This window comes from Hoplias malabaricus, chromosome 3 (genome assembly GCF_029633855.1).
Source record: "Hoplias malabaricus isolate fHopMal1 chromosome 3, fHopMal1.hap1, whole genome shotgun sequence".
NCBI lineage: Eukaryota > Metazoa > Chordata > Actinopteri > Characiformes > Erythrinidae > Hoplias > Hoplias malabaricus.
In genome coordinates, this window is record NC_089802.1 from 16,631,678 (window position 1) to 16,646,231 (window position 14,554).

The window sequence follows — 14,554 nt, forward strand, 5'->3', positions numbered from 1 at the left end:
TCTTAGCTTTGTAGCATCATGTGACTGGATGAGTCCTAGCTCATGAGTAGAACTTGCAATGATCCAGTTGTAAAAAAAAAATATATAAAAATTGCTGAAATCTATACACAATGCATCTAGTGTGTGGTGGCTTTCATTGTTGCTTGTTGTTGGTTCAGACTTCTGTGCTAATGTTTAAACTTGGACCCACACTTGAAAAGCTAGAAGAATAAAATGATCAACAGTAGCTATGTCCATCTGTGAAGGGTTTGAGCTGAGATATGCGCTGAATACTGATCTTGGGTCAGCTGAGAGGTCAGTGGCATGCCCGGATGCTGTCAGCCTGAGGCTTTGGTGGGTGGAGGAGGACGTCAGGGAAAATTGAAGAAGGAGAAACAGTGATGCTGTCCTTTTTCCACAGTATGCATGTATTTGATCTCTCAGTAATAGCAGTAAAAGCTTTGAAAATGAACTTAGGCTCAGTATTTGTCATCTTTCATCACAACTTTTCTCAGGAATCAAACAGAGAATATTGAGAAATTGAATTTGATGGTCAGATATATGTGTGGCAGCTGAATTTAAACAAAGTCTTGCACGACTGGGATCCACAGTAATATCAGAATTCTTCTTTTCTCCCTTTTCTGATCATCCACGGAAATGCCAAATTGTTGCCAGACATTTTCTGAGAACATGCTTAAATGGGATTAGACTGACATTGTTGAAATTATCAGCAGGAAGTTAGTCATCAAAATAAATCACTTGGACACTAAGTTAGGGCTGACTTTTTGTAAAACATTAGCTCAGGAGACTCTAGTTTGAAGGATAGAAGGAAAAAAAATAAAAGGGAACGATTAAGCCTCCCAATCTTTATGCTTGAGATTTTAACACTGCTAATTATATGTTGGATTAGCACTGACGGAACTGGCCTTGGGGTGCCATTCAACACACTAACTTCCCAGTTAAATTAAGTCTTGAGATGTGATGGGCCTTCTGAATATAGGAGAAGATTTCTTGCAGTAACTTCTGGTCCCCTCTTGGCTACTCTCCTCCTCTTCCTCTGTCCTTCCTCTTGCATTCTTCCTCCACTCCTGTAAAAGGAGATGCCAGTCATCTCTAACTGCCCTGGGCTCTTGCTTCTTCTGCCACTCTTCTAGTCCTGAAAATAGCAGCAAAAAAGAAAGCAACAGTCCTGGGTTAATACTCATGATCTGGACTTGGCAGATACAACCTGCTCTTGGATAGTTTTCATTCTGACACAGACCACTCTCACATATGGTCAGATTTTAAGCAAGCTCAATGTGCTCAGGAGCAGACTCTTACCCTCAGTGTGGAACTGATTAAGCCATGAGCAACGGCTAAGGCTTTATCTGTCTTGCCGTTTTTGCAGCAATGCCTATTATGGAAATGCCCGGTTCCTAAAATTTAGTGCCTGCAGACCGTGATACCACAGGACAAATCGAGTCTACGCACTCTGGGGTATTTGCTGTGATTGCATTACACATACCCTCTTACAGCATTTCGGGTAATAATTAGTGCTCTCGACAGTAATATGTTTTTGTGTGTGATAAAATCTGGAAACTATAATGCATGACATTTTATAAAATGCAAATTAATCATTTTACCAGATTTGGCCACAATATCCTCCCATAATTCACTCGTTACACAGAGTCTAGATACTTATTAGCCATTTTATTAGGCAATGTAAACAAGGCATTGCCATTTTGTTTATATTGTGGATTAAATCTCATCACTAACTCTCACAATCTCTCGCTATCTCATACACACACACACACACACACACACACACACAAAAACAAAAGCAGCTGCTGTGAGAAGTTTGGCACATTTTTTTTCTTCCTGCCTGGCTTAATCCACACATTTATCTCTTATAAAGTTGTTGAAGCTGAAATATGTAGGTGTTTTATTGTCTGAGCTCTGAGCTACGTGCTGCAATTTTCTCAATTAAAGCTTGTGTCTGAGCTTTGTTTTGTTTAATGCTAACTCTTTCCCTGAAACTGTTTCTCAGCAAATCGTGGAATGCAAATTAAAATATAAAATATAGTAAAAAATAGTAAAAAGAACGTTTTCCTCTAACCGAAAAAGGAAATACTAGCATTTAATCATGATTAATCATAGAATGCCATGGTTAGTACACCGCTAGTAATATTATAGTCTATTATTTCCCAATCTATGACCATATCTGCAATAATGTCAGTTTAAGGCAAATACAAATCAAATATCAACAACCTACATTCATGTCATGCACTGATCTTTAGGGCCAGATGGATCTCCCTAGGTGCCTCTGGGTGCCACAAACCCATTTCCTTAATTTAAGCAAGTTTCACCAGAAGTCCAAACATCTGTAGACACCACTGATCATTAATTATCTGAGCTTGTTGAACCCTCAGAGAACACAGATGTTCAGCAGTACTAACACAGATTGTACAACGCATGCTCTGAGGCAGATGCACATGAGCCTAAGTACACTATGCTCCATGTCAGACGTAGAGAATTAAGTGTAAAGCGGTTTAACTCTGGATTAATGCAGCACCATTTAATAGCTTCAAAATAAATGAGAGTGGAGTTGAGAGTTGAGAGTGGAGTGGAGATCCAGGTCCTGACCTCACCTGTGTGGATATGTCTAAATGCGATCTTTCATTCATTCTTTCATTGTCTTAACTGCTTATCCAATTCAGGGTCCGGAGTTTACCCGGAATCACTGGGCGCAAGGCAGGATGAGGAGAACTCTGTGAGACGTTTGGTGTGTTCTCCCTGTGTCCACGTGGGTTTCCTCTGGGTGCTCCAGTTTCCTCCGACGGTCCAAAACCACACATTGGTAGGTGGATTGGCGACTCCAAAGTGTCCGTAGGTGTGAGTGTGTGAGTGAATGTGTGAGTGTGTGTCGCCCCTGTGAAGTACTGGCACCCTGTCCAGGGTGTGTTCCCACCTTATGCCCAGTGATTCCGGGTAGGTTTCGGACCCACCGTGACCCTGAATTGAATAATTGGTTTCAGACGATGAATGAATGAATGAATGAATGAATGAATTTTAGTTTTATCCCTTTTAGTTTGATTTATTTATTTTTATATATTAGCTTTGATTGCACAGCATTTTGACAGGCCTCTGATGTCTTTAAATGTGCTTTAGATATAATATCAGACTATTGACATGACCTAAACCATAATTTAGATCTTGCACTGAGCTGGTATTGCTGTAAAGATGGGTATGGCTTCCTTTAAATATGTCTTAATTGTTTTCAGAAAGCACGTTTGATTGTCATGATTCAGTCTTATAGAATCCGTCTATAGCTTCTAATCTATTTTTAGGATTTTATTATGATCAACCAGTAATGGACCCCAGTCACTTGAGAAGATCATTTATGTCACAGGGTCTGTAATAAGTAGATGCAGACAAAATTGTTTATTTTGTTAGTTTTTATTCAGAGACATGTGATAGTGAAACACATTATGACCTTAGGTTTGGATATTTATATCTGGGTTATTAGGCAGACAAAGTGGCCTATAAATAATTGCCTATAGACTGATAGGAATATCAGGTGGCATGGTGGGGCAACAGGTACTTTCACTGTCACACAGCTCCAGGGTTCAGGGTATCTGTCTGTTCGAGCCCAGCCTCAGGGGACTGTCTGTGAGGAGTTTGGTTTGTATCTGTATCTGCATTGGTTTCCTCTGGTTTCTTTCCACAGTCAAGGCTCTATACCTGCCTTGTACCCAGTTATTACGGAGAGACTCTTGACATGCAGTGACCCTGAGCTGTATAAGCTTTTACAGAAAATGTATGAATGAGCTATATTTCAATATTCTGGTGTCTATGTACACTTCATATCCCTGGCTAAATCCACACAAGGGTCTGCTTATGTGCATGGTTATGGTTAAGGGGATATTTTACACTGGGCACAAAGAAACATATGCATATAAATTAAATGTGAATTACATAAATTGGTACATATTGTACAAATCCCAGGTATTCGCCTCTACTTACCATGGATCTGTGAGGATCTGCTAGTGTTGATTTATGGATATATTTTAATCAGACAGTAATACGTTATTACTGTCTGATTATATATATAAAACCCTTTCTGTGGGACCTACAGAATTGACCTGTGCATTGGGAGCTTGGCCTGCAGGCTGCAGTGCACATTCTGTTCCTCTGAGAGAGTCAGACAGCTCTCACTGTGGTGATATCAGCTCTGCTGAGTGCTGTTGATCTGTGGTACAACTACCCTCAGAGGTGCTGACACCTGGTGATGGATGAACTCGTTCTGTTACAATAAACACGACAACATTGAATGCATATCTTTGCTTGAATGCTGTCTGAGGCTCATATAGGGCTCATAAACTCAGTAACAGAGTAATTGTTTGAACCTGACCCACAGTAAGCCCATCTATATATCAATAAAGTTATTTCTTCTCACTTTATAACTGATAGCTTTCGAAAACAACTAAAAAATATAATTTTCTATGATTGTTCAGATTAAAGCAAATAAGAAAAATGATGAACAGTTTTTATTGGGTTTAGATGGGGGTCCCCCTACGCTTTGTTTCCATTAAGCTCACGTCTTTTTTTTTTTTATTATTAATATTATTTTATATATCATTCTCATCCCTCAGTGACACTGACGAGGCTGTGTTGAGTTAGTATGTGTTGTGTTGGAAGGAGTGGATCAGACACAGCAGTGCTGCTGTAGTTTTTAAAGCCCTCACTGTCACTGCTGCACTAAGAATAGTACACCAACCAAAAGCATTCTGTGACCACTGATGAAGGACTAGAGGTCTTTACATCTACAATGTGGACCATTGAGGTAGGTGTGTCTGACAGAGTGGACAGTGAGTGGAAACAGTGTTTAAAAACTCACAGCACTGCTGTGACTGATCCATTCATACCAGCACAACACACCACCACCAAGCCAGTATCCCTGTAGCACTGAGAATGATCCACCATCTAAATCATACCTGCACTTTAGTGGTCCTGTGGTGGCCCAGACCACTGAAGAACAGAATGAAAGAGGGAAATTAATGTATACAGGCCAACAAATGGACTACAGTCTGCAATTATAAAAATTATTTATAAGAAGTGCTCCTACATGGTCAGTGGAACTCAAGAATGGACCACTGATGTTGAGAAAAGGCAGTGATCTTAATGTTTAATTGGTGAAAATCAGAGTTTTAAATCCCCCTTATATACTATTCTAATCTATCTAATTTATTTGGCTGATTGTGATCAAATCCTCAGACAAAGTTCCTTTTCATTCAAGCATACATCCATTCATTCCCTTCATTCAATCATTAATAATCCTGTTCAGATTCATGGTGGGGATGCTATGAGAAAGATTGGAGCCCAGTGTTTCTGGGTAGGGAACGGACCCACAGAGAATGTCTTATTAACACCCCTATTAACACATTTCTGAAGAAAACATCTAATAAGCAGGTGTCCAACAAGTTATGGCCATATAGTGTTTGTCACTACATGAAAATAGAAATTTAGTTATTACCAAGAAATAGATAATAATGAAAATGCTGTAATAATACATTTACAGATGTGTCTTGCCCTGAGATCTGATCAACATTTTAAACATCAGGATTTTAAAAATCAGGATCTTACAGGAACTTTAACTTAATACATATTTAATTAATAACTTAATATCTTAATAGTTTCTTAGTATTTATTGATTAATCATAACTGTGTTCACACATATCACAGACTTCTTAAAATTGGTACTGGTTTATATCCAGGACCATCTGGAGTGACTAATTTGCTCCCATAATTAAAATGATTTGCATACTTTTCCCCTTGAAGAACATCAGCATGGCTGGGCTTATTCTCCATTTAAATTTTCAAATTCTCTATTTAAACATTTAAATATATTTTTTTCTGAAAATAAAAAGAAGTTTCTACCAGCAGTTTGTAAGTGGTTTGATAAATACAAATGCAGCACCATGTTTACTTCTCTATAAATGTGTTTTTCAGTCTAGTTAATTGGCTATGTTACTTCTGATTTAATCATAAGCAAATCTTTTGAACAAGGAAATAACAGTCACCTATTCTGACCCTCAGATCTCAGAGAAAAAACCTGTTTATTTACAGGACCATCTGGAAAGGCTTTGTCATATATTCAGGACAGTTGCTCTTCATGGACACAAATAACCCAAGATTAAAGAAATTCATTGGCTCAACATTCAAAGTAGCTGACAAAGAAGATGTGTGTTTCTTGGATGAGATGAGTCGCCAGATTTCAATTTGTACAGCATTTCATATTGAATTGCAAGTAAAAAATAATGCTACCTTTTTTTGTGGTTTTTGTCAGGAATTTATTAATTCAGTCTCATAAATAATATTGTGACATAAAATGCCTTACCTTGATTATTAAAATTAGTTTTTATCAGTTATAATCAGTTATAATTATAGTAGCTTGGGTACAGTTGATTTTTTTTATTATTCTTTCTGGTTTTTTCATATTTATTTTGTAAGCTTCCTCCTGTGCCTACCTGTTTTCACTGCTTCTGTAAGCTACGACTGTTGACAGAGAGGCCTGTTGACTTAATGTAAAAGGCATACTGTGAGCAAGAGATCACAACTCTAAGCAAGCTTGCACTGAATTACTTTATACCAACTCACAGTGTCTACATCTGAGTAAAAGCTGTGTGACAAACTACATAATATAAAAATTCATTTAAGTCATATAAGCTTATACTGATAAAGTAAAATAGGCAGTAATCCTAGGCTGTGGCTGTGATTTTCCCACCTTGCGCCCAGTGATTCTGGGTAGGCTCCCATGTAATATAATATGTATATTCAGGTATTTCTAACTTTACAGGGGAAGTAGAAAAACCTTCAATGGATGTGATTTTGGAGCATTGGGCTATTCATCACAATGTCAAATTCATCACAATGCCTAGTAAAATAAAAATCCACAAAAATTGAGATACATGTTTTTCATTGCACAATTCCCTGTGAAATCACAGCAGTTGTTTGGAGTATATATTATATATAATCTGTTTCGTATCAAAATCAGGTTTGTGATATACAATGGAGGCACTGAAGGAAACAAGTGTGGAGAGATAAATAGAATTGAATGAGCTCAGCAACGTGACATTCAGAGAGCAGTTCTGGCTGCATACAATCTCACTGTTCACAGATTAGTGACTGTGTTATTTACATTCAAAATAGCTCTCTGACTGGTGCGTCACTGAAATAGAAGGCAAGCTAAATTTAACCAACTAATCTTAGTCTCTATGTGAGGCACTTTTTGGCAAGTCGGTTTTGCTGGCTTAGACATTGCATGCTAGAAATATGCAATATAAACACAATAATACTTAAGACATCGTTTCAATTGTTTTGTCCAATTATTCAATTTGAATTACAATTTAGCTATGGTACTAACTCCACACCTAGTGGCCTGGAGCTCTCAGAGATTCTATTTAACCTCTTTTACAAACAGTCTTATGAAGGTCTGATTAAAAATTAAAGCTACACTATTCTATCTAATAACAATTAAAAATGACACAATAGTTCATTAATAAAATCAGACCATAAACTTATTTTCTTTTTCTTTCGGCTGCCTTTTAAATTTCATGAACATTTTATAATGAATATACCTAGGGAAATTATCCATATTGGCTGGAGGATAAAAGCTTGTTCATATCTTCCACTCAGAGAGCATGTTTTTATTTTTTTTCTGAAAAACTGAATTCTAACAATGGCGATGTTCTAATTGTTAAAATGCGTAATTCTACTAGGGGTCTTTTATTAATCTACAGTACAAAGAAATATATTTCTAGGGCACCTATTACATAGAGCATCATATACTATCCCAGTATATACACATTGTTATTAAGTTTAAAGGAATAACATCAGTCATATGAAATGCACAGTTCCATTACCTCATTATGGCTGAACAAGCCAAAAACTATTAAAATCTAAGTGTTTTAACTGAGTCAATTAGATTTGCTTTGACTATTGAAAGCTAGCCAGAGTCTCAAAAATCTAATGCATTTTACCAGATCTCTAAAAATAATTGGCCTTTGGAGATTTTTAATAAAACCTGCAAAGTGAGGTTGCCCAGAACCAGTTTTCTAACTGCATACACATTACAGTGCATTTGGACAGTTCATTCATATCTAATATTATCAAAACAACATTTTGATTGTTCTGTTATATTTTAGTAAATTTCAAGCTTGTCCCTCTTTTGGTATTAAATCTTCTGTTCTTTGCCAGAACTAAATTTATGAGATCATTAGAAACGAAGCCCAAATAAATCTAATGACCTGTGTTCATTATAATCTTGCTGTTCATGCAGTAACTCGTGATGAGGCAACAAAGGCTCCGGAATGAGACGGAGCTACAATCTTCTCACCACTGATTAAACAGAAATTGAGAGGACATGGCTTCACAGGGAGTTAAGAAAAGAAAGAAAAAATCTGCAAAATGTAATGTTTATTAGACTTCCAAAGCCCCACATCTGCCCTGTTACTCTATTCAGCTTTGCCATAGTGGGGTGTTACACTGAATCCTAAGTAGACTGCAGTACAAACCCTCCCAGATGTTGTTGTGTGAATCATTTACATTTACAGAATTTGGAAGATGCTCTTATCCACAGCAATGTACATTTGTAACTGTATAAGAGATGCAATGTTAGGAGTCTTGCTCAAGGACTCCTACTAGTAAAGCATGGTTTTCCAGACCAGTCTGACGATGTATGTGACTGTGGATGTATACTACACTATACTAACCACCCAAGTGTTAATTTTGGCAGCTGATTTTGGTTTTATCTTTTTTTTTTCACTATGAATTTCATTAGGTTTATTCTAATTTATGTTTTTTTTTAAAGGTATTTTTCATACTTTTAAAAACAGTAGCTTAAAAGTCATGTTACGTTTTAAAATCTTGACATCCAAAATGATGGAAGGAATATTGTCACTGTAATTCTGCAAATATATTTTACATTTATTTAGCAACATTCCAAGTTTCAAAGTGTGCTGCAAACAAGAGACTGAGTTGACTCCAAGTGTTTTAACTTTGTAAATTGCTGGCCAACAGTTGATACGAGTGACTCCCAGACACTGGAGAAATCGAACGTCCGTCTACATCAATAGCCCCCCCCCAAATAAAAAAAACTATTAATCAGTCTTTCACTTTTTTGTTTAGTTTTTATTCATTTATTAAAAGTGCAAAACATTTCATATGTCATAGCTCCTTCAAATATTTTAGTTCTTGTCTAGTTTGTGTTGGCATCAAGGAATACATTTACCATAGTTGGGTTAAGAATATATCATTCACTGTTGTCTGAGAATATTGCTAATTTCACTTTCTCTGACTGAGATAGATGACCCCCTCCCCAATGCCCCTCAGCCCCTCAGCGTGAGAGTCTAAGAGTAAGGAGTGAAGAGAGTGCTTTTTCTGAGGGAAAGTACTTACTTTCTCTATACATGCCCTTTTTCCACAAAAGTGGGCCTCATTCATGAAACCTTCATAAAAAGGTTTCATGATCAAAAAAAATCATGAAAAAAAGAAATAATAAATGAGTAAATTGACATTCCTGAAGAATTCATGAACACTCTGCAAACACCAGATATTTTAGCAGAACGTGTGCATTTTTGTACATACCAAATGTTCCCAAGTTAGAAGTGCATGCATGTTTCTTTATAACTAACATACCATTACCATAATCTCCACCCATTCCCATCACTATTGCTGACTATGTTTTGAAGAAGATCTGTACACCACAGCAAGCAGCTGTTCTCACTGATGGTATCCTGAATATGCTAGTAACAGACAGGAAACCAAATTTGGCTTGTTATCCTTTTTATCCGATTAATAATCGATTAATCGAAAAAATAATCGACAGATTAATCGATTATCAAAACAATCATTAGTTGCAGCCCTAATGCAAATTATTTCCAATAATTATCAATTAAGAGGATATTTGCACAATACTGCACAGCAGTTTGCCCTGCATGATTAGGCAAAAAGCAGGGAACCTCACCACATGAGTAACAAAATAATTTAGCAAATAATTGCTCTTTAGCCACTGAAAGTTGCTCAGAATAAGGCTGTATTAGGACTGTTTAATTAAATATTTTTTCGTAACTTATTCATCAATCATCTCTTTTTTACTTCACATATTTTTAATTAATTTCAATACTTTGTAATTAAAGTACAGTCACAATAGATGACACTTTCAGCATCTTTCTGACATTAGGCATGTTCAGGAACAGATGTAACTTCTGTAACCTATGCACATTGAGTCTACAAACATTATGTTTAATCTGGATGTTTACAAATGATTTTTGTGCAAAATTGTTCTGCTTGCGTTTCATGAATGAGGCCCAGTGTGTGGCTGCTAGTCTAGTTTTATTTCTTGTGTATATCAGAAAAGAAATAAAAGTAGTTTTACTAGTTAATACATGATATTGAATTAAAAAAAAAAAAATGAGAGAGGATGAGGAGCAATCTCTGAATTTCTGTGTCAGTAAATTGTGTCCGTTTGCCCTCTTCAGATCCCCTGTCACGGTTCAGAATTTCCAAAGCCCTTTTGACAAGTAGTCCCCTAAAATGTGGCCCACACCTCTCCATCTGAGTGTGTGGAAGTGTGTTCTTTCTAAGGTTAATGGAGAAGGTGGTTTATAGAGAGGAAACACATTCATTTCTACAGTGATAATGATAATGCATTATGCACAGTATAACTACACTCTGCTCTAAATAAAGCTGTGTTTGGAGAGCACTTGTTTGGGTTCATTACGCACTGGCAAGCTTTCTCCCCACTCTTCAGTTACGCTTGCTTCAGCTCGTCCTACTCACTTTCTACCTGTGCACTTCCCTCTTATCTGTACACTGCAGAAGGGCAGAAGCTCCTTTTTTCAAGCATGTTGCACTCACAGCTATTGAGCGTGTGTCCCCAGTTAATGCACAAGTGCTCTTTAGCTGCTACGCCACTGGGGTTACCAATAAAAAGTCATTAACATTTTGAACAATGAAATAGGACAACAACAATGATAAACTATCATAAATTGTTTCTTTTTTTTGACCTTACACCACATGCTGCTATTTACACTGTGAATCTTGTTTGTGTGTATATATATAGTTTAATGGTAAACATTAAAAGGAAAATAATAAAACATAACATCATTTATTAGTAGACTAGTAGGTGTATGGTGAGCTAGTGTGAAGAACAAGTTTGTTTCTAGATGTTCTCCTTGATTGCATGGATTTGTTAAATCAACAGCACAGTGGATTTAACATAATGAAGTAATTACCAGTATAAACTGGTAAAATTAGGGGCTGCATGATAATCTCAAACATCACTGGACTGAGGAGTAATTTGGGAGGAGTAAACAACACATGAGGAGTAAACTGAGGAGTAAACAACACATTCACCAATTTTCTTATTATTATTATTATTTAATTTTGTTTGGGGGGAGGGGTTTGTTGTTCAGATAAATAAATATTTTCGTAAATCTAATTTTGCTAAAACATTTGCACAGTAGTTCCATTGACATTTAAAATATGTCCTTGAAAGACCCATTTTGAATGTCCAGGTATGTTCCTTGTTTACTGGGATTCATGATGAAAGGACCAACAGAAATGCTCCAAAATTACCTGGAAGTAATGTTTTTTTACATTGACTTCCATTGAAAGTTTTTTTTTTCCCTTCTCCTATAAATTAGTATTTTGTTAGTAAATGAGCTGGTATTTGGAGATACATTTTTGTTTTACATTTGTGAATCACAAATGTGTTACTACAGCAGCAATTCTGTAGCAAAGCATTAATATTCTGAATGTAGCATTTCACATTTACTACCTGTTGGTTTCTAAAAGTAGACAGATAAGCACATGATGTTTACACTGGACAAACCGAGCTGCTCAAAAAGGTCCACAAACAGATCTATCTCTATCAATCAGCATTGATCCATGACACAACTGCTGTGCTGAAGGACAATACAGGACAATGACTCCCAGGCGTGCACCTGTTCCTTTCCATTCACCCTTTTAAAGAGACACTATGTAAGCAGAAATGTTAACCCTTAGATATTGTGTTGACCAAAGAGAAAGTGATTGGAAGCCGAGGCACTCCTACACAAGCACCTGTTTCTTTCTGTTCATGCTTTAAAACAAAAGATGTAACAGATTTAGTAGACGTGGTATTACTCATCAGAAGAGTATGAGATATCAGTGTATGAATCATTTCTCCATTAAAGAGAAATTTATATCTGATAAAAAAAAAGGATTTTATGTACAGACAGCAAGAAACAATGATAAATCTGGACCCTTATAGGTTAAGACTAAGTAGCAGAAGCTGGCTTTCTCTGCTGACAGTCCTCTTTGGTCAACATTGTCTCCTGCTGTCCAAAGAATCAAGAGCGTGTGATTGGATAAAGCAAACAAACAACCCTGTCTTATTCCCGGCTGAAGAAATGAAGATGATGGACCTGTGGGATCATGAAAGGCGTGTATTTAGCGACTGATTGTGTGTCTCTGAGGACACTGCGGGGAGCTATTTCAGTCTGGTCACGGCCAGGTCAGCATTTCTAACCACAAAAAGCAGAGCTAATAAAAAGAAATAGCGGTGAAGACGATGGATCTGTGCACAGAGGTAGCTGTTTAAATAAACCCTTCCATTGAAGTCTCTGCTGCCAAGATCAGAGGCAAGTGTTCTCCTTTTTTCCGCCAGCTACGTCTGCTTTTTTAGTTTTGTTTATGTTTTGGTGCATGTAGGAAGACAACAAGTGTTGAAATTGTCCAAAAACCGCCAGCAACTGCTGGAAGTGCTACAAGTTGTTGTGTCTTTTATTCTTGATGAATGGTCCTGTGGGTGCATGGCGCTTCAAATCAGAGAAACCTGGAGGCTCTAATGTCTGATCCCTGTTCTCTTCTGTCAGTGACTCATTCCTTCAATTAGCTCCAGCTGCACAGCTGTTCAGCTTTACTACACACACGCACCCACCCACACAAACACACACACACTTTCCTATGCAAGCGCATACACTGAGGTGGACCACCAAACATTTTCATAAATTGGATGCGCTTTTTATTGTTCTGTTTGTGGGCTGCAATTAAATTGTTCTCCAAACCTTCAAACCCTTCATTATTCAGCTAATGAGTCAAAAATGCAGCTTTAAAATAAATAATCTTCCATTTGAATCTCCAGAAGCATGAGGATATGCTTGAATATCTGAAGAATCTTTTAACTATCTTATGTACCCCATCTACTTTAAGAACCGAAGCATCTGCAGTGTTCAACTGTACAAAAACATCCTTCCACTTCTTCTGTGTTCAGTCATAGTGATTTATTTTTTTTTAATGAAAAATTATTAACAAGGAATTTATACAGAATCATCATCAGCATCACAGAGGAGCCCAGAAAACAAGCATGTTTTCTACAAAAAAATCAGTGTGGATATATTCCTAACATTTGTACATCAGTTTAGGACTGAGTTGTTTTTCATTCACTAAGCATGGTTCCATCCACTTGTGTTTCATTAAATCCATGCAACCTATCTGTTAGGCAGAAACTTAATTTCCAGAAACAGTTGGGATGCTGCACAAAATATACATAAAAACAGAATGCAATGATGTGCAAGCACTTAAACACTGTATTTATTTAAAATAAACAGGGGCTTGTTTACCACATGTTTGTTCACCACTTCTTTTAACACTACCCTGTAAACACATGTGAACTGAGGAGACCACATGTGTTACTTTTAAAACTGAAAAGTCTTCTGCTTATTTCTTGATATAGGATCCATACTGTGCAACACTCTGGGCTTTCTGTTTGTGTGGTGGATCAGCCTTGCCTTAATGAAATAAGCAAAACCTTCTTAAATAAAGATTTCTGGAAAGCAGTTACTCCAAAATCCAGATATGTTGTTCAGTGCTAAAAGTGTCCTCTCAGATGTGCAAGACACCTATGCCATATGCACTAATGCTTACCACACCATCATGGATGCTGGCTTGTGAATTGTGCACTGATAAAAAGATGGATGCTCTTTAGCCTAGAGGACGTATTGTCCATGATTTTCAAGTATAATTTTAAATTTGGATTTGTCAGCCCACAGGACACTTTTCCACTTCACCTCAGTCTACTTTAAATGAGCTCATGCCCAGAGCAGGTGGCAGGGTTTCTGGGTCTTTTTTTTTTAAATAAATATATGATTTCCTCTTTGAATTTTCTTTGAGTTAACTTGCATTTGTTGATGCAGTGATGAACTGTGCTGACTGTGGTTTTGAGCCCATGCAATGTCTGTTTTTAACTCTGTGCCACCTCAGAGTCTGAAGATCCCAACAAGCTAATATTAGTTTTGGGCATTTTCCCTTCCATGCAGACATTTCTCTAACTTATCTGAATCTTTTAATGATATCATGTACTATAGATAATTCATTCCCATGAAATTCCCCACTGTGGGACTAAGATCTTATCTTTTACTATATTAAAAATATTTGCTAGTCTGAGATGCTCTTTTACACCATTTTACCAGTGTTTAGGGGACCCATATGTTGCTGGAATTAAAATCAAATGTGCATATATTAGAAAAAAAACATTTGTCAGTTAGATTTTAAA

At 36.9% G+C, this 14,554-nt stretch overlaps 1 protein-coding gene across 1 annotated transcript in view; it reads right to left on the reverse strand.

Annotated features, from left to right (window-relative positions):
• Nucleotides 1–1,007: 1,007 nt before the first annotated feature.
• The window catches only part of LOC136692760 (urotensin-2 receptor), a 48,124-nt gene continuing 34,577 nt past the window's right edge, over nucleotides 1,008–14,554 (reverse strand). The window contains exon 3 of the mRNA XM_066666426.1: nucleotides 1,008–1,135. The gene's annotated coding sequence lies outside the window, so the exon portion shown is untranslated. The remainder of the gene's footprint in view (nucleotides 1,136–14,554) is intronic.